The 21,069-nt window shown below is 40.2% G+C and overlaps 1 protein-coding gene across 3 annotated transcripts in view; it reads right to left on the bottom strand.

Annotated features, from left to right (window-relative positions):
• The window catches only part of SGCD (sarcoglycan delta), a 438,666-nt gene that overhangs the window by 121,489 nt on the left and 296,108 nt on the right, over nt 1-21,069 (bottom strand). The window lies entirely within an intron of this gene.

Below are 21,069 nucleotides of genomic sequence, written 5' to 3'. Positions count from 1 at the left end.
CCTAAGGTTTAATACCATTCTATCCATGACGAAGGAAAGAGAAGTAAACTGACATTTCCATATGGCCATGTTCTTCACTTAAAGCTTTTCAGCGGTAGTAAGCCAGATGACCAAAAGTTGACAATCACTTTTTAGTGATTATTTAGCTGGACACTTTGCTCTTATGTACCGAGGCATCCTTTCACTGACTGCTGAGTGGGGCTGGGTTTTCCCATGTCCTTGCCTTTGCTTACAGTGTTGTCAGCCAGAAAGTACTTTTCCTTTCCTTTTGTTCCCCACAGTGCATCGAATCCTATAAGGCCCAGGTCAAATGCCATTTCCATCATGAAGCCTTCCCTGGTCTCCCCTCAGTTATCACCAATTGCTCCCTCTGTTGTGCTTCCATAATACCCAACTTAAGTCTTGGATGAGCATTTATTTTATTGTCTTCATTGACTATGTCTTGCCTTCTCCACAAAATAAGCTACTTAAAGTCAAGGACCCTGTTATGGGAGTCTTTGTACTTTTCTAGATAAGCAGCAGGAGCTTAGATATTTTGAATTCTATTTTACTTAAGCCAGAAAAACTGAAGAATGAAAAAGAAGCTTCTGTAGGGGAGAGGTATGAGCTGTCAGTATCAGCTATACCACTGCAATACTGGATAACTTCTTTTCCAGTAAGTAAGTAAGTAAACAATTAAACCTATAGTTAAATGGTCTCAGTGAAATAGCATTCTACTAGCTTCTTTATTTTCTTCTGTAATCACTCAGTTTAGTGTCCAAAGCCCACTGTGACAGGTCTTTGGCTGGGTTTACAACCTTTGATGAGTTCGTGTGTCCTGCAACAGAAAGCTGCATTAAAAAAAAAAAAAAATTAGAGCCAAAGTCTTGGTCTGTCATCCAGGCTGAGTGCAGTGGTGTGATCACAGCTGACTGCAGCCGCAAATTCCTAAACTCAAGCAATCATCCCACCTCAGCCTCTTGAGTAGCTTGACTATAGGGACATGTCACCATTCCTGGTTAATTAAAAAAATTCTTTTTGTAGACAGAGGGTTTCACCATGTTGCCCAGGCTGGTCTTGAACTTCTGAGCTCAAGCAAGCAATCCTCCCACCTCAGCCGCTCAAAGCATTGGGATTACAAACATGAGTCACTGCACCCAGCCAGGAAGTCCTACTATTTAACATGACAATCAGACATAACCCATGTCTTTAGCTTTGTCTGCAGCTTAATAAGTTTTTAAAACATCAATTTGTGTTTCTGTATTTTCCTCTCCTCTCCATTTCAAGCATGTAGGAAGGCCCTTTGCATATCCTTGATGTTTGTTTAGTTGTTTCCATAAAGGAAAATGAGTCATGTATCTACCACAATAAGCAAATACAGCCCAATTTTATCACTCCAAAAATTCCCTAGTGCTATCCCTTTTGTATTCCATCCATCCCCTGAGCCCCAAATCCTGGCTTCCACCATTCTCCTATGGTTTTGTCTTTTCTACCATGTCACATAAATAGGATCATTCAGTAGATAAGAGTTTTGGGTCTGGCTTCTCTGACTCAGTAAAATGCATCTGACATTTTTGTTGTTGTTTTCCTTTGTTTTTTCTTCAACTTTTATTTTAAATTCTAGGATACATGTGCAGGATGTGCAAGGATGTGCAGGTTTGTTACATGGGCAAACACATGCCATGGTGGTTTGCTGCACAGATCAACTCATCACCCAGGAATTAAGCTCAGCATCCATTAGCTATTCTTCCTGGTGTTCTCCCTCCCACCCCACCCAAACAGACCCCAGTGATGCATTTGAATTTTACCACAGAAGGCATTCATTGGGTCAAAAGCAGAAACTGCCTTAAAGCAATAGCTATTCCTGCCATCTGTAAACACCTAACCTTAGTGGAGAGTAGGCCGGTTGTCCTGTGGGGAAGAGGGGAGAGAAGAGTGACTTGGAAGGAAGCTCAAGAGAAGGCAGATTTAGAAGAATTAGAACACTTAGAAAAATTTAGAGATCTGGGCTCCTTGGAAGACCAGAGTCATCACTAGGGAGGTGACCATCTCTCAGAGAGGATGGCTGTGTCATGCCCCTAGAAGGTAGTACCCTTGGCCCACACCTCAGCAAAGATTTCCAGGCCCTCTCTGTGGCATGGCAGCCATGTGGAAAGATGTGCAAGAGGTACAATCTCTGTGAGAAAATGTGAGAAAGCAAAGCAGAGAAAAAAGAAGTCACGTGGCCCCTGAGAGGCAGAGGGAAAACCTTGATTCTAGAAGCTGAAGATCTCATAATGCTTAACTGAACGTATGTAAATTGCTCCTGCACTATCTTCTCAGAACCTTGCAATGAATACTCTCACTTTTCCCATGACCTAGCTGGGGTGGATTCTGTTTCTTGTAAAAATGAACATTTCACATGTCTCCATGATCGTATTTTATGCTTCCCCCATCTCCAGACACCCATGTTTGACACTCTGTGGGGTCTAAAGGTACACGTGCCATAGTAGCATTAACTGAGCTTGGCCTCTTTGAAGGGAAAATGCCACTCAGAAGGCAGTTCTTCAGTGAATGAAGGCCTCTGAAACCTGGTAGAGACTTTCCAGGTCACTCGCTTTGTTACATAAACCCAAACCATGGCAAGTGTAATAGTCTTGAGTTCCCATTTCCCTTTCCCTCCAATGCTTCATAAGAGGCATCAAACTCTAGCTTATAACCAGGGTTAGAAAATATAGCTATGAAGAAAAGACAGGGCAATAAAAAATGAAGCTTCATTTAACCATCTCACTGACCAATGCAAGCCTTCCAGACTTAGCAAGAAACAAAGTACTAAGAAAGGTCTTCAAAATAAGGTGTCCTATCTGAGACAAAGGAGGAAGGAATGTTTTTGCCTATCCAACATCCTTTAGCTTTCCTTTGGATACTAGAACATTTATTTGCTTTGCAGAAATCTACCGGGGCTGGTGCTCACTTCGCCCTCCCCAACCCCCAGGATATAGAAGGGAATGCGATCCAGGCTTCCCAATCAGAATATCCGATTCCTTGGAAAGAGTGTTTGGTCTAGGGGCATGTGACCCAAGCAGGGCTAATCAGTTACTTTCAAAGATTGCTATGGCTGCCTGAATAAAGGTGTTTCTGTCTCTCCTTCTGAGATAGTTTCTGCTGAAGAACTGCCTAAAGAAAACCTGTAAAAGAGAGAAAGATGTTAAAAGCACCTGGGACGGTTATATCTAGACTTCTCAGTGATTGATAAGTCTGCAAATTCCCATTTTTAAAGAAATTTTTTAAAAACCAGAATAATTTTGCTTTGTGTCACTTGCAATTAGACATCTCCTAAATAATTCATTATTTTTCTCACAGGGTAGAGGCTTCTGTCTTGACTGTCTGTCCCTAACAGTTTACATCACTAAAGCAGGAAGAATCGTTCCTTAGAGCTCACAAAGAAGTCCATTTTGAAGAGTGACCATCACTCCTGTATGACTCAATTTTAAATGCCTGCTTAATAGGAAATGGAAATCCACAGGATAGCAGAAGCTAGTCAATTTTCACTACCAGACAAGAGTTGTAAAAACAGGTATGCTAAAAGGTGTTCTTCCAGTCTGAATTGGTATGACACCTTCGAGGGCATCTAGTATCTCCCTCCCTTTGCTTACCAATCCAGGGGCAAGCACATTTTGTGAGTCTTTAATAGTTTGTTCCTCTATCCCTACAAACATCACATAAATAAAAACAGTGTCTATGAAGACTGAAGTAGTCAGTGCCAAAGAGTATGTTCTTAGATATTGAACTGATTATCTAAAAAAAAAGAAAAAAGAAAAAAAGCATGGGTCAAAACCTGTATCTGCAGAGCTTTTTAGCTTGATTTGGGTATTTGCGAAGTGTATCTTGTGCTGCTTTGTCAATCTGAGTGACAGTTCATCAATACTAATCTGATGCCAGTTGATTCTTCACTTTCCCTAAACAGGATTAAGGTATACTATCTATGAATATATTTCATCTCAGGCTGTAAATCTATATACTTTAACGTAAATGCATTAGCATCTCTTTTTAAATGGAATGTACTGTGTATACAAGGAAATAAAGATGAATTACCAAGGTGTCCTGAAAAATGTCTTTCTGACCCATTATGAAAATGACTCAGCTTTTGAGGCAGCAGTAAGTAGATAAGACATGTTCCATTATTTTATATAGTGATCTATACCTCAGTTTCTGGGAGGACCTATTAAGACTCAGAATATCTATAACCATATTGCCCTTCCTTGGCTGGGGCAGGTAAATTTTCTCATTTATTTGTTTCTCTGTTTGTTATTTAGCCCTCCTTTTGTTTATCCATAAAGAAATATGTATTTAATTTCTGCTGTGAGTTAGTCACTCACCTAGGTTCTAAGAATATAATGGTGAACAATAGTAGTAATATTTAGGTCCCACAATTTGCCCTAAGGTTTCCCAATTTGTCCAGAGCCAACTGGGCCTATAAACACCTAATGTAAAAATCTTACTATCCAGCACTGTCTCACGGGTCCATGCTCAACCACCCAGCAGGGCTGAAACAACAATTATTTATTTATTTATTTATCTATTTTTCCTATTATTATTATTATTATACTTTAAGTTCTAGGGTACATGTGCATAACGTGCAGGTTTGTTACATATGTATACTTGTGCCATGTTGCTGTGCTGCACCCATCAACTCGTCAGCACCCATCAACTCGTCATTTACATCAAGTATAACTCCCAATGCAATCCCTCCCCCCTCCCCCCTCCCCATGATAGGCCCCGGTGTGTGATGTTCCCCTTCCCGAGTCCAAGTGATCTCATTGTTCAGTTCCCACCTATGAGTGAGAACATGCGGTGTTTGGAAACAACAATTATTTAATCTTTGAATGTCACTTTAGAGTTTATAGGGATTTTCATATGTACTTTAAATTCTCATAAATATCTATTAATATATGAAGGAACCAGGGAAGATGAGCTTTAATAACTCATTTAAGATTAAGCAACTAACAACTTGAGGACAACAAATTGTTACTACTAAAATCCAATGGTCTATGATAGTATCTACCTCATAGGTTATTGCAAAACATCAATGAGATATTACAGGCAAAGCACTTGGAATAGTGCATGGCACATAGTAAGAATGCAATAAATGCTAATTTATTATTGACTGTGATGATATTCTTGTTTAGAAACAGGGAATCATAAGCTAGTGTCAGTTTGCCTGTCTGTCCATTTATTCATCCATCCATCCAAAGTTGTATTGAGTACCTGTTGTGTGTCAGGCACTACAAGAGATGCTGAAGATTTAATGTTGAATAAGTCCATGCTTTTACACCTCTCACAGTTTAGATTTCCAGTCTTTGGCACCTGTATTTTGTATCAGACTTCACAGACTAAATGATGAAAAGGTCTTAGGGCCGGGCGTGGTGTCTCAGACCTGTAATCCCAGCACTTTGGGAGGCTGAGGTGGGTAAATCACCTGAGGTCAGGAGTTTGAGACCAGCCTAGCCAACATGGTGAAACTCTGTCTCTACTAAAAATACAGAAAATTAGCCGGGCATGGTGACACGTGCCTATAATCCCAGCTACTCAGGAGGCTGAGGCAGGAGAATCACTTGAACCTGGGAGGCAGAAGTTGCAGTGAGCCAAGATCGTGCCATTGCACTCCAGCCTGGGCAACAAGAGTGAAATTCCACGTAAAAAAAAAAAAAAAAAAGAAAAGGTCTGAAAACCAGAGCCAGAGCCTAGACCAGGGATTGGCAAACTAGAACCCATGGGCCAAATTTTTCTCACTACCTGTTTTTGTTAAGTAAAGTAAAGTTTTATTAGAACACAGCTATATTCATTTGATTACATATTGTTTATGGCTGCTTTCCTACTGCAGTGGAAAAGTTGAGTAGCTGCAACAGAGACCCTGTGGTCCATAAACCTAAAATATCTACTATCTGGCCCTTTGTGTAAAAGATCTCTGGCCTGGATTATTGCATCTTTGTATCCTGTTAGCTGTTTTACCTCATCATCCCTTGGAATTGAAAACAAATAAAAAGGTGATGGCTTGCCTGCATGGGCCAATCAACTTGTTTACATCTGATAACATGTCCTAATTGCGGAGAAGTACTTCATGATTTTGACATTACTCATTTTCCTGGGGGGATTTTCTCCATTGCCCTCTACAGGAGGCAAAATAACCTTGTAAAAATATTCTTCCAAAGCATGAACTCATTATTCTGTGGTCCTACTGCTTTCTTCCCATTTATCTCCTTATTATGCCCCCAGTACTATCAGCAACCCTTGGCTCCCCTATGATCTCATGTTTGGCCTATTTTTTTACCATTATGTGACTGACTGGGCAGAGGGCACCATTCCTGGGTTTCTCTGTTAGAATTCTTTTTGACCAGTATTACTTGGGCTTTTATTGCTCAAGTCTGTGCATGTTGACATGTCATTGGGTAGTAAGAAATTCTTTAACATTGTTTTTGCATGAGTGTTTTAAGTATACATTTAAGTGTTGCCTTGAATGGTAACATTCAAGATTCTAACAAGAACAATGACTTACTCCAATGCCAATCACTTCACCTATACTATTTTATTTAATCATTGTAACAACATAACATTTAGATACTCTCATCATTTCCTTTTGCAGATGAGGAAACTGAAGTTTTGAGAGTTAATTTTTTAAATAATAAACATAGTTACACTTATTGAGAATTTAATATATCTGAGTATAAACTTTACATGGGTTGTCTTATTTAATTTCCACAGTGACTATCTAGGAATGCACTGTTGATATCTTCATTGTACTTATAAGGTGCAGTGAGGTTACTGACTTGCTATGATCCCAACTTTGGTTAAGTGGAAGCACTAAGACCTTATATTAAAAAAATCTGGTCGAGGTCAGGAAGGTATCCTGTGGTTCAGTCACAAAGACACCCATCCCCTCCCACTTCCTCCCTACTAAATCAAATGTAGTGCCTGCATGCAGCCCCTTTATTGAGTAGACAACTGTAAAATATTTTAGTTATTTCTTTTCTGAGGTGTGGTGATTAGAATGGTAGAAGTAGAAAACAAAAACTGGCATGATGATGCTTTCTGCTAAAATGTAAATCAGTTTTAGTTGTCAAAGATGTCAAGGTGGCAGATCCCAGTGATTTCTTTACTATGAGTTACTTTAAAAACAAATCCCCGCCCATGTTCTCATTGTAAACTAAGTATGATTGGTAAGGGAAGAGAAATATTTGGACTCCTGTACATTAAGAAACATTCTCCAATGAGAAGTTATCAATGGGCTACTGAATTTGAACAAAGGCATTTCCTTTACATCTCAAATTCTCAAGGTATTTCAGACTGTACATTTTGATAACTGAACCAAGTTGGCTCTTGCCAGTTTGCTATGGTTTGGATCTGTGTCCTCACCCACATCTCATGTTGAATTGCAATACTCAATGTTGGAGGTGGGGTCTGGTGAAAGGTGCCTGGATCATGGAGTTGAATTTCTCATAAATGTTTTAGTATTCCCCCCTCCCCCATACTGTCTTCGTGACAGTGAGCTCCTGTGAGATCTGGTCATTTAAAAGTATGTGGCACCTCCCCAGTCTCCTCTTGCTCCTGCTTTTGCCATGGGATGTGCTTGCTCCCCATTTGCCTTCCACCATGATTGTAAGTTTCCTGAGGTTTCCCCAAAGCTGAGCAGATGCCAGCATCATGCTTCTTGTACATCCTACAGAACTGTGAGCCAATTAAACCTTTTTCCTTTATAAATTACCCAGTTTCAGGTATTTCTTTATAGTAATTCAAGAATGGCCTAACACACACTTCATCTTTGCAGGTGATGGGATAGTCTTTCCTTATCACAAATTTTGATTCTAAACCTTACCAAGCAGTGATATAGTCTTAATTTATAGTAGTATTAACATCAGAATCTGGGTCTTCAAACTAATTGTTTAGTTTTTTTTTTTAATTACACATCATAGCATAGTTGTTGTTAATATTATATGTTCTAATATCCAGGCTCTCATTTTGGATTTCCCACCAAACGTACTGTATGAATGTAGAGCCTTTTAACTGTTCTAAGAATAGTTCCTGTACCTATAAAGTGGGCATCATCCACCACCAACCTAAGGCTCAGGTTTATCATGAAGACTAAATGAGAGGTGAGTGAGCTTGTCAACCTGTACAGCAAAATACAAATGTTAGTGATAAATGGCACCACTCAGGAAGTCCTCTGGATCATATAAAGACTCCCTTTTAATCTTTAGAAACTGCCCATTTTATAAGAAAATTCCATTAAAATCAGAAGAGTTAGATAGTAAGTATGATTAATTTGAGATTAAAGGTAAGATGTCTATCTAGGTCTGTTAAGTGCTCTGTATGTTTTTATAGTTGTCAAAAAACCTTACCTCAAGGCCCAATTTTAGGGACATTGGACACTAACAAATCAATAAGTCCAGGCTCATTTTTCTGAACCTTCTAACTCAGGCAATGCAAAAACACCTTCCACATTTTCATGACAAACGGAAACAGCTCACAGAGAAGCGCACTAAATGGATGAAGCTGACGTTCCTCCTAATTCATTAGAGCAAAGAACTTTTAGAGATCCATGGACCCCACTAAAATCATGCTCCCACAGGGCAATTGATCATACCTTGAAAAATCATTTCAGGATTGGTCCAAAGCAGCCTTAAAGGAAGAGAAGGAAATGTCACTAACTTCTGCACAATTCAGAATTTTAAAGAAAGAAGTCGAACTATGAGATCACACCTCTGTTACTGTAGTGGTCTACAAGGTGTGCTTCTCAAACTTAACACATGGCTTAGCATTTGCCATTTTACATGCCTGGGATGACAGGCCCATCTTATCCTTTACCCCAAGAAGAGCTACTTTTTTAGCTGAAGAAATAACTCTGGTTCTCAATAGAAAAGAAGGGAGCGGGGAGTGGATTATAAAAAGTAAGCCCTAAGTAATGGGTGAATGTAAAGAGTATAAAACAAATCTACCTACATATTGGTTGCTTAACAAATTTCAGCATTGTCATAAATGCATTTTGAGGTCTACTTCAACTATAAGATTATATAAATAAGGAAACTGAATAACCATCCTATATGAAAGGCAAAAGTTATGCTGTACCAAGTAGAAGTGGACTTGTCTTACCAAGGCTTCTACATTCCTTGCTGCACAGACAAAAATAGGTCATTGTGCTCACACCGCTTTGAACAGCAGGCAGAGATTCAAACCACTATGCACATCACTTCTGCCTTCCCCACTCCAAAGAGCTTTCTGCTGGAGAGCTCTCATCTCGAGTTTTTTGCTTCTGTCAATACTTTGTGACCAAGGCTCAGGCTAGAGAGATAGCTGGGCCATACTTACCCATGGTTAACATTAATTGCTCACTTGTTGTGTGCATGGCCTGACACTGGGCCCTACAGAGGAGGAAATAATGTAATCTGCAACCTCAAAGAATGAGAAAGGAGGACACACAAATTTCCAAGGGCATGCAGGGCACCGAAACAGGGACGCACAGGTTATTTACAGTGGCACTGCAGTCAGCGCTCTGTATACTTTTCCTGTGGCCCATGGCTTCGCAACGTCAGCCCTACTGACACTTAGGGCCAAATCATTCTTTGTTGTAGGGGGCTGTCCTGTGCACTGTAGAATGCTGGGTAGCATCCTCGTCCTCTATCCATTAGATGTCAGTAGCAACCCCCCACCTCCATCCCCACCAAATTGTGCTAAAGATGTCTCTCGACATTGCCAAGTATTGCTCTCAGGGTCAAAATCTCCACCCACTCCCATCAACACACCCCTGTTGAGAATCACTGTTTGGTCCTAGTGTGTTGTAACATACCCCCGCTTCCAACTCCAGACTAACCCCATCCTCAGAATTTAATGATAGGCTCCACATGATACAGGAGTTCCTTTCATCTGGTCCATGATATTAAGCATGAAACAATATAGACACATGTCAGGGTTTATACTCATGTCCTATTCTTGTTATACTCTAGCTGAATCCCCAGCTTATCACAGTAATTGCACGTAATAGGTGTTCCCTAAGTAAGCACTTACATTAGGACAGGGAGCCTCACCTGGGACAATGGACCCCAGAGATTTACAGATAGAATTCAGTGGGTTTGTGATCATTGAAGGAGCAGATTTTACATCATTCTCTTGGTTAACCTCTAACTGGAATCTAGCATTTCCTCTGATGGGAATATAGAAAATAATCTATAATAATCATCACTCTGGGACTCTGTCACCAACAGAACTCACAGATTATTTCCTATCCTAGTCAAGTTGTTGCATACATCTCAAAATCTCCTTTGAAATGATGGTAGTCATCAAAGAGAAACATATATTATTTTATCACAACATTGTTTTTTATGTGTTGGCAATTGTGTCTAATTAGCTTTCTTTGGTAATCCTGGACATTTTGTTCAATGCAGTTAAAAATATAATTTTGAGAAGGGATTTGTAGTCTTCAACAGCTTGACAAAGGCACCCATGACAAGAAAAAAGTGAAGAAACACTGCCAAAGTCCTAAAATCATAGCCAGTCTCTAAGAACTTCATGCATCATTCCTATGGTGCTGGGGAGGGGGCTTGTTCCTAGTAGGGGCCTAACTGCTATTATGGAGAGGCGTAGGTGCCATCCCTAGCCTGTTATCCTCTTAATGTCTAAGAAGGTGATTGATTGTTTTTTCATTTATCTTCCTCTACCCCATATCCTGAGTACCTTTAAGGATGCTTTTGGGAATCAAATCAAATGACAGAGGCAAATGTGCAAGTATCCGGTTGTAGCTAATGCTACCATGCAGATATGATCATGTGTTCAGTTCTCTAGGATTTGTCAGCTCTTATGCTTCATCAGCCTATTTGCAATCTGTGGTAGCAGACTTGACTCAGACTTGGCGTTTCTCGCTTGTATCATTTTTCTGTCTAGGAATCACAGATGAAAAGAGGGTAGAAAAAGGATGAGGCGAGAATAAGGAAAGTGATCTTTTTTTAAAAAAAAAAGTGAATTCACCTCGTACTCCAGAATTCATTTTTTATCCCTCATTCAGAAGACAGGACTAAATTTGTAAACTTCAGTTGTTACGAGGCTGTACCACAAGAGTTAAGAGTGGTTTTGTTTTGTTTTTTGAGATGGAGTCTTGCTCTGTCTCCCAGGCTGGAGTGCAGTGGCGCAATCTCGGCTCACTGCAAACTCCGCCTCCTGGCTTCACGCCATTCTCCTGCCTCAGTCTCCTGAGTAGCTGGGACTACAGGTGCCTGCCACCACGCCCGGCTAATTTTTTGTATTTTTAATAGAGATGGGGTTTCACCGTGTTAGCCAGGATGGTCTCGATCTCCTGGCCTCATGATCCACCCGCCTCACCTTCCCAAAGTGCTGGGATTACAGGCGTGAGCCACTGCACCAGGCCTAAGAGTGGTTTTTGATGTTATTTCTTTCCAGTGGGAACAGCTTCTTCCCCAGCTTCACCCGCGGAAATCCTTCAAGAGCTAACTCAAATTTCCACTTCTCAGTGAAGGCCTCTCCTTGAAATTCCTGTGTCTGCAATTAATTCTCGGGGCTATTTGCATATGAGTCTCTCTGGTACATTTCTCAGACATCATATTGCAGCATAAGTTCCCAATGACAGGTAGAGATTGCACTGTGTAAGTCTAAGGCCCTGGCCCTTTTCTCTGCTCCACCAGCAATCTTTGATCACAATTTGCTAAGGAGAGATATATCTTCAGAGTCCTCAGAGGAAGAATTAGGCCAGAGGACCTCACTTAGGCTCTTGTGCTAGGACACCCTCATTAAACATACAGTTGAACCACTAGGGCCTGAATACTCTCCAATAAGCAGTCAGCTAGACAGATAGGAAGTCAAGAGAGAAAGTCATTTTCCTTGGCAGCTGAGATGCATTTAACAGCCAAAGAAGAAAAGCACATTACCTTCCTTCATAGCTCATAGGCACCCTGCATATTGATTTCGTATTGGCTCTTTGCTTTGTTTAGTTCAATGCAATCTTTTCCACAAGCCCATGATACAATACAAGTACTTTAAATGTGCTTTGACCTCTGATCAGCTCACATCAAGCAACTAAGCGGGAAGAACAATGCACTGTGTTCAGCACTCATCGTATACGCTTGTGCTCTTTCCAACTGGGAGAGTCCTGCCCTTCTTCATATGCTCAGCTTCTTTTCTTTGGGCTGAGCCAAAAAGAACAATCTGAGTTGTTTGTGAGTGCTACAGTTTTGTAGAGCAGGCTGAACGACTCTTTTGTTAAAAATCTCGTTTTGAATTAAAACACTGAACATAGATGTCAAGGATGTATTTGGGCTCATGATTCTGGATCTGTCCAGCCCATCCCTGGCTGATCCTCATCACAGTGTCCTGTAAAACACAAATTAGATCTTGCTGGTCCCCAATTAGAAGCCCTTCAATGTATCCTCATTGCCTTAAAATAGAAGTCTGAACACCTTAACATGACACACAGTGCCCACTGCAATACTGTGGTTTTCTAAAAGAGATTTATGTACACACACACACATATATAATGATCCATGTATATGTATATATTTATCTAGTATATATGTGTATACACATGTATACATATATATCATATAATACAACAAATATATGTATACTAGATACATATAAAACACACAATGCAAACATATATATGTATATTTGTGGCTATGTAAATATGACTGTCGGGGTTCAGGACATACTACCCCAAAATATGGCTCCCTGGCATTTGAGAAAACAGCAGAAGCAAGAAGGACTCTGACTTGCTCCCACCGTTCTTCCCTGAAGCTGATTATAAAACCTAGAAAAGTCACCCTCTGATCTTCTCCCACCCTTCTTTCCTAAGAGATACTCATGCAACAGGTTTCGTCCTACTCTATACCCAGAGGAAAGGAATGAAGTCAAAGAGATGCCAAGAAGAATCAGAAAAAACAGGTCCTTTTAAGTTTCTCCCAGTTCGTTACCATTAGCTCACACCTGCCTTTGTGCAATCATACTTCTACATGATTGTCTACTCTTCATCAAACCTACACATAAAAATATGGTTTTCCCTGTTTCTTTGAGTGTTCATTTATGAAGGCTCCTATGCCATAGAAAATTTTTGTTAAATTTGCTATGCTTTTCTTTTTCTCCTTTTTAAATCTGTTTTTGTTACGGAGACTTGCAAGGGGTGAAGAAAAGATATGACTTTTCCTCTCCTAAATGATATTTTTTTCTTTTTTTTTTTTTTTTAGACGGAGTCTCGCCCTATCACCCAGACTGGAGTGCAGTGGTGCCATCTCGGCTCACTGCAACCTCTGCCTTCTGGGTTCAAGTGATTCTCCTGCCTCAGGCTCTCAAGTAGCCGAGATTACAGGCGCCCACCACCACGCCAGGCTAATTTTTGTATTTTTACTAGGGACAAAGTTTTACCATGTTGGTCAGGCTGGTCTCAAAATCCTGACCTCAAGCGATCCACCCGCCTTGGCCTCTCAAAGTGCTGGGATTACAGGCATGAGCCACCACGGCCGGCCCTCCTACATGATTTATGTGAAAAGTATACACACTTTATACAAAAAATGTACTTGTACACTCTAAATGGGTAAATTGCATATGCAAATTATATCTCAATAAAATTGTTATTTAAAGAAAAACAAAATATAGGTTTCAGAGTCTGATTACCCGGGTTTAGAGCTTACTTCCACCCTTTAACTTGCAATAAAACGTTGGGAAACTTTCCTATTTGTCAGTTTTCTCATATATAAAGTGAAAATAAGAATGAAACATATCTTAGAGGTCTGTCCTGAGAATCAAGACACGCAAAGAGATAAGAACATGACCTGCTATGGAATAAGCATTTAAGAAATGTCAGCTATTCTAATGATGACCTCTCCCCTTTTATATCTGGACATTCTACTCCATCTCTACTCTCTGTCTGTGTTGAATTCGAAAACTTTTTCCTCATGCTTCAACAGGACTTTGTATATGCTCGAAATAGCTACTCCACATTTAGTGCTTCCAACCCTTGGACTGATTAATTCATCCTTCCAGTCTTAACTTAATCATTTCTTTCAGGTGGGCTTCCCTACTTATAAAATTAGGTTAAATTAATCTCCTAATTTTATGTTTCCATAGCATTTTATACTTTGCTCCCAAAACACACATTTTTTAAAATGTAAATGCTTAAAACATCTGTCTTTTGACCAGATGTGGTGGCTCATGCCTGTAATCCCAGCACTTTGGGAGGCCAAGGCAGGCAGATCACAAGGTCAGGAGTTCGAGACCAGCCTGGCCAATATGGTGAAACCCCGTCTCTACTAAAAATACAAAAATTAGCTGGGCATGGTGGCAGCACACCTGTAATCCCAGCTACTTGGGAGGCTGATGAAGGAGAATCACTTGAACCCGAGAGTCAGAGGTTGCAGTAAGCTGAGATTGCGCCACTGCACTCCAGCCTGGATGATAGAGTGAGAAAAGCATCTCAAAGGAAAAAAAAAAAAGAAAATCTAACTTTCTTGCTTGTCTGTGGATCCTAGAAAGGCAGGGACCCAGAGTGTCCCTTTGTTCAGCACAGCAGCTGGCCAGAGTAAAAACTCAATTAATATTTGTTGAATGTGAGTGAATTTCTTTCTAAAGGAGAACAGCCTACACTACAGCTTAAATAATGTCAAGCTTCTTGTTTATGCCACTTCCTTTCATTTTTGAACCATGAGAGTTCTTGTAACATAAATAATGTGTAACTACACTTGTCTTTTCTCTTTGACTTTCAGAGCCAAAATAATATTAAATATTCCCATTCTCATTTCCACCACATCCTGCACAGTACACTGCCAGGAAGGTCCCCGGGAGGGTCTAGCACAACCCTGAGACATCTCCTTAATTCAGTTTGTAGGAAAGTAAGTAATTCCTGTTTACTACATGCTGATACATGACAGTCTCTTCCCATAAAGAAATCTAACTGTGCTTATTTGCTGAAAAAATCGATGGCAGCTCATTCCACCTCCTCTGTCACACCACAGTCCCTGTTTTTGCTGCTGCATAGGAAGCTGCTTCTCATTCCCTTGCACTTGTGAAGTCAAACTCTGTCCCCATCCCTTACACTTCCCCCTATTTCTCCTCTAGGAAGTTTCTCCTGACCAACTCTGTAGGCCTGGTCTCTTCCTACCTTGTCTTCAGCACTTACCATCTACTTAATCCTCTCAGCATGTCCAAGTTCTATCGTATGTTTTTGTTCAAGTTTTTAAAAACATGTTCACTGTTATTTAATATTTCACTGGGTATGATGGCTGTACAAGAATATAACTTATTTGAGAACTTATAAAGTGGAACTTTTGTTCTATGTCCTTACATCTCTGCACTGAACTTAGTTTGGTGATAGTTGTACAAATCGCGTTCAACAGGAATATGTAGAAGGAAGAAAACAGCCATTAATATATCGGGTACTCATGAGGTGCCTAGCACCACACTGAGTGCTTGACATAATTATGTAGTGCTCTTATGAACCCTGTTTTACAGATGAGAAACCAGTTCCCAGTGTTGTACCATTAGAGCCAGAAGTTCAACCCAGGAAGTTTGTGCCCTCACCCCATACTCACTTATTCTGCTGACCTATACTACTGTTCTAAAGGGGAGAAACTTTGACATTTGCTTCTATTCTATACCTTGAAGAAGACTGAGCATTTTCTCCTCTGTCTCTCCTTTTTTCCTGTGTTTGGATTAACCCTTACCCCATTAACCACTACTCCCAGGGAAGACGGTGCAAAAGGAGTTAAGATTAAAAGGCAGTACCTGGCAAAAGTAGAGTGCAAGCAAGGAGGTGAAGCATAAGGAGCTTAAGAGAATATTTTTAGTACTCTTTTCTCCCAGTCAAATAAGCAAATGAAATCCAAGTCTTTCCAATAAAGGAGAACAAAGTTAATTTCCTTCCCTATTCTGTGCACTGAGATTTTCTTATTCACATTGTCATCTCATTAAATTCCTAGTATCACAGTGGAATACCAACATTCCCCTTGGCCTCTGCTGGAAAAGAAAAAAGAAAAAATTCTACTCAGGTGACTGTTGGTGGCAAAAGAATGTTCTGCAAGGGTAATATAATTAGTAAGAAAGGAGACAATATACCTAGATCTTGACATTGAAGATGCCTGACAGAAGTTTATCTCCTCATTTGAAAATACTCTGTCCTTGGGATTAACTGGCTAGAAGAAAACTCTGACAATAAAAACAGGCCAACAGAAGCTTGAAAACACACTGACTATGGCTTGATAGAGAAATTAAAGTTGTGTCAGTTCCACAAACAAAAAAACAAAAGCTTCTCCCTCCCTTGTTAAGTGTTGGAATTAGCTCTCTTCAAAGCAGCCACACAGTGAACCTCATCAACTCTTTAATCAAACTAGAAAGCTGACAAACATCCCCAACTTCCTTATTTCCCACTCCCCCTGAGCACCATTGAGGGCTGCAATGGCTGAGCAGCTGGGAAGGTCTGCTGAGGCAATGCTGCTGGGATGGTCGTGGAAGTTTACACAGCAGCATAAATCCACGATGCTCATATTAAATCACATTTCCCTCTTGCCAAAGGGAAAACTGTGTGGGGCCCCAAAACCTCTTCCTCCTGCATCAGGAATTCACCCCTCAAGCTTGCGGGGAAAAACTGAACCACTGTAGCTTATGCTGCCTACGGACATGGGTGGATGAGTGCGCGCTACTATGCCGTGAAATCGCCTAGGTTTTTGGATTGATTATTTTTAATTTTTTTTTTTTTGGAGAATTATGAGTGCTGTACTCCCTGTAGCATTTCAAATGAAACCCCATTATTATTTCTGTATTGTAGAATTTTGCTTTTTCTCATTAAGTATCTCTGGTTTATTAGGTCATGGTTGTTCATCTGAGACTCTTGTGTATGTGACTTTCTCGCTGCATTATTTATGGGAAATGTATCTTTATGATCTAATACATTATTCCTGTAAATAATAAAGCAACTTTTAAATGAGGTGCCACAGAAGAACTAGACAACCAGCAATTCTTTCTAAACAGTTGAATACTAAGCAGATTATCTCTGCTAACGATAACTGGGAGCAGAAGGTGGGCCCTGGTGAGTTTTAGGCTCCTTTGATTTATTACTCAAATGTTTCTATTAGATTGGTAGGCTCTCATCTCCCAGGGATCAAGGTTTGAAGTATTCTATTTTCATTACCCTATCTGAGAAACCATGTTCCACTCTAAAATATAATCCTTCAGCCACTCTCATGCTTCCTTCTGTGTACTGATGAAATACTTCAGAAAGAAAGAGAAAAAAGGAAAAAGCAGCACAGAGAAAGGAAGGAGGAGACCCTGTTTATTTAGAACCTGAATACATTTAATTAACAGCCGGGTGACTTGAACAATGTGGCCAACTTCACGTGGCTGGTAAGAACCAAGTTTTGTTGCATTCTAAAGTCTTTTGAGTTGCTTCACCTTGTCATGGTAAAAGGCAGAGTGGATGAGGAAAAGCACAGGAACATGGGATAGGGTGCTGGACTTCTGAGGATACACTGGGGAGGGCAATCATGGCCCTGTAAACCATCCCTGGAGGCTTCTTCAGATAAAGAAATGGACTGGGTGGCCAGGGGCTGTTTGGTGAAGCTCTAGTTAATGAGCTTTGCTGAGTATTTGCTTTGGGGCACTTCCAACTGTTTAAGGTATGTGAATGACTCTCTGATCCCTCTCCTCAGCCAGGCATCTCTTGTGGGCTTTTTGCCTGGCTTTTCCCACTGGGCAGTGGACCTCTCCAAGGCAGAGGCCAAACTCCAAGAACCAGTACATCTAAAGCTGAACTATTAATCTCTAATCCCAAATCTGCCATTGCTCCTATAAATTTCTGTTAATGATGTCACAATTATCTGATCGACAAGGCTAACAACACCAGAGGTATCCCCAACTTCCCTCCCCCGATCCTCCACATTAAATTATTTGCCAAGTTTCATTAGTTCTATCTCAAGGTATTGTGTCTATTTGTTCTCTCTTCTCTTTCTATCCTAGTTTAGGCCTTTATGACTCTCCAACAAATGTATTACAATATTCTCGCAACTTAGGGGCATGCTCTCCCCTGCTTCTTTTTACTACACTGTCAGGTGAGTTGTGAGACATTCCAATATTCAAAATCTTTCAATCCAGTCATGCAACAAATTTTACTGAGCAGTTATTATGTGCCAGGTGCTATTCTAAGTCTATGAAACAAAACTTCCTGCTATCAGAAAGCTTACATCGAATGAGGAACGATAGAAAGAAAATAAACAAATATACATCATGTCACGTTGTGATGACTGGCCTGAAGAAGAATACAGCAGAATGGAGATGCAGACCAGGAATTGGCAAACTTTTTTTGTAAAGGGCCAGATAGTAAATATTTTAGTCTTTCTGGGCCATATGATCTCTGTCTCAACTACTCAACTCTGCCACTATACTGCAAAAGCAACCACAGACAAACTTAAACGAGTATGATCATGCTCCAGTAAAATATTATTTACAAAACTTGGCAGTGGTTTGGGTCTGATTTGGCAAACAGGCTATAGTTGACCAATTCCTATTGTAGACAGTGATGATAGGAACATGTTTTTTTTTTTTTTTTTTTTTTTTGAGACCGAGTCTCGCTCTGTCACCTAGGCTGGGGTACGGTAACACCATCATGGCTCACTGCAAGCTCTGCCTCCCAGGTTCACGCCATTCTCTTGCCTCAGCCTCCTGAGTAACTGGGACTACAGACGCCCAGTACCACGAACATGCTGTTTTTATAAAATGGTCAAGGAAGACTTCTTTGATAAGGCGATGTTTGAGCCATGAAGGAAGAGGCCATTAGCACATCTTGGAAAAGAGGATTCTATGCAGAGGGAACAGTAAGTAAAAATGCTAGGAGGTAAAAACATGCTTGGCACCAGTGTGTTAGGAGCTCAGCGACAAAGGGAGAGATAACTTATCAAGTATTTTCCACTAATACCCTTCACAATCCCTGGGTTCCACTGTCTCATATACAACCATCCAACTATCATGATTTTCCATGCTCATACATCTGACTACTATAACAAGTATTTGCATATTTTTCCTAGCACCCATTCCCTCTCCTGATAACAACACCCCAATTTTCCTTTGGAGAAGTGCTCTATTTCACTCTCAGTCATTCCAACCCTAGCTCTAGCAGTGGGAATATGACCTAGGCCTTGCCAACCAGCACACTGTATCATCCTGGTCACAGTGACTAACTAGTTCAAGGATGGACACATGGTCCACGACATTCCATACTGAATAAATCCCAGGACATCATTGGATTTGTATTGGGAAGGTAACCACTTTTTCTGCTCACCAGCAGAGCTGAAGACAGAATACAAGATTAGAAAACAGAGCTGAGACATGGTTAAAAGAAAGAGAGAAAGACTAAATTTTGATTTCATTATTTGAGTCACTGAATCTAGCCTGCAGCCAACTACTCTTGGGCTTTTCAATCACATGAGGCAATAAATTTCCTTGCCTCTCCCTTTGAATTGGATTTATATCACAACCAAGTGAGACCCAAATGATAAACACGTCTGACTCCATTCACCAAGCCAAGACTCTATATTTTTCTTCCCTCCTCATCTATACTCAAAATCTAGCTCAAATGCACCTAATTGAAAGTTTAACAAGATTTCTAAACTCTCTCTCTCTCCCACTACACCTAACCCCAGCTGAATTTTATAGGCACTTTGTTTCTATCCTTCTTAGATAGCTTGTTTTCTTCTTGGGCTCCCCGATCCACCATACGTGTCTATCTCCCTGATTAGACAGAGAGCTCCCATAGAGAGCAGGAACAGTGATAATCATTGCTGAATATTTGTGGCACCTGTAGCAGTGATTTGGCAACATCATATACATATGATAGACACACACATTTAATGAGTGAACATCATTAAGAACACTCCCAACCCTTTCACTGTAATTATCATTTGCCAGGTTGCAATAGAGTTTCATCAAAAATGAATTCAAAAGGCTAAATGTACCATCTGATGTAGTCCTAAAAAAATAAGTTAAGCATCAAACCATATTTGAATTTCTGTAAGTCTTATGCTAATTTAAACAGCTTTGTACTTAATTAAAATATTTTTCAATTGATAATAATGTAACTCGGATAATTAGCATCAAGTGGCATCTAGAGGATAAATTAAAAAAAACTAATCTACAGTATAAATATACCTAATTAACAATTATAATAGCAATTTATAATTGTACTTTGTTTATAAATGCTATAATGTCCAATTCTTTGTTCAACGAAATTGGTCATTAATGAAAACCAAAGTCATGTTTTCCCTGGTGTTGTCACTGAAGATGCCTCTTAGTTGCACTGGCCTTTATGTTGCTTACCTTCTTGCTGCTTTTTAAAGGCCATGACGGTCTGATCTTTTAAAACTGTGTTCTGAAATTACAGCTAAACTATGTCATGCCTCATCTTGCATACTAAGTTTACACCTTTTTGGTAATTAAATGAATGGGCCAAGTTGTAAGCCTAATTCTTTTGTGCCAGAGACCTTTGTAACATGGAAAAACCGGGGATGGCAAAAGCATTTTTTGTTCATGTGAAAAAAGACAGAGACTGGTACCTGAATGAAAGCAAGGCCCTGAAGACTAGGAGAATGATAGCCCCATAAGGAAAATTAGGGGATAAATCTCTGGAAGTTTGGTGGAGGAGACATTAGTTTAGCAGCAAGTAAGGAAGTAGAAGTGATGTAAAGACCCCCATGAGGAAAAGTACAGGCTGCGGGAATTTGAAACTGGAATTGAGAAGACAGTTTGAGGCAAGTACAAATTCAGGGGTCATCTGAAAAGAAGCAAATATTTAAACCATAAGTAGGACATCTGTAAATGCAGAATGTCCCACAGAAATCTGAACATTAAAAAAAAGGACTAAACTGTGGGGGAGTCTACAGGTTTGAATCCAAGTGACCAGGTGAAAGAAGAGTTAGAGAAGGGATCAGGGAATGGTCAGAGACTTAGGAGAATTGTGGAGCATTCTTAGGGAACAGTGGAGCATCCAGTAGCCAAAAAGGAGAGGAATATCTGGAAACTGTTGCCCCATTCTCTTTTCCTCTCATTGTGAGAGCAATGTGCTGTGGAGTTTGGGAA

Source organism: Papio anubis, chromosome 5 (genome assembly GCF_008728515.1).
Source record: "Papio anubis isolate 15944 chromosome 5, Panubis1.0, whole genome shotgun sequence".
Lineage (NCBI taxonomy): Eukaryota > Metazoa > Chordata > Mammalia > Primates > Cercopithecidae > Papio > Papio anubis.
Note: the sequence above shows the minus strand (reverse complement) of the source record. Positions and strands in the feature narration are given on the sequence as shown.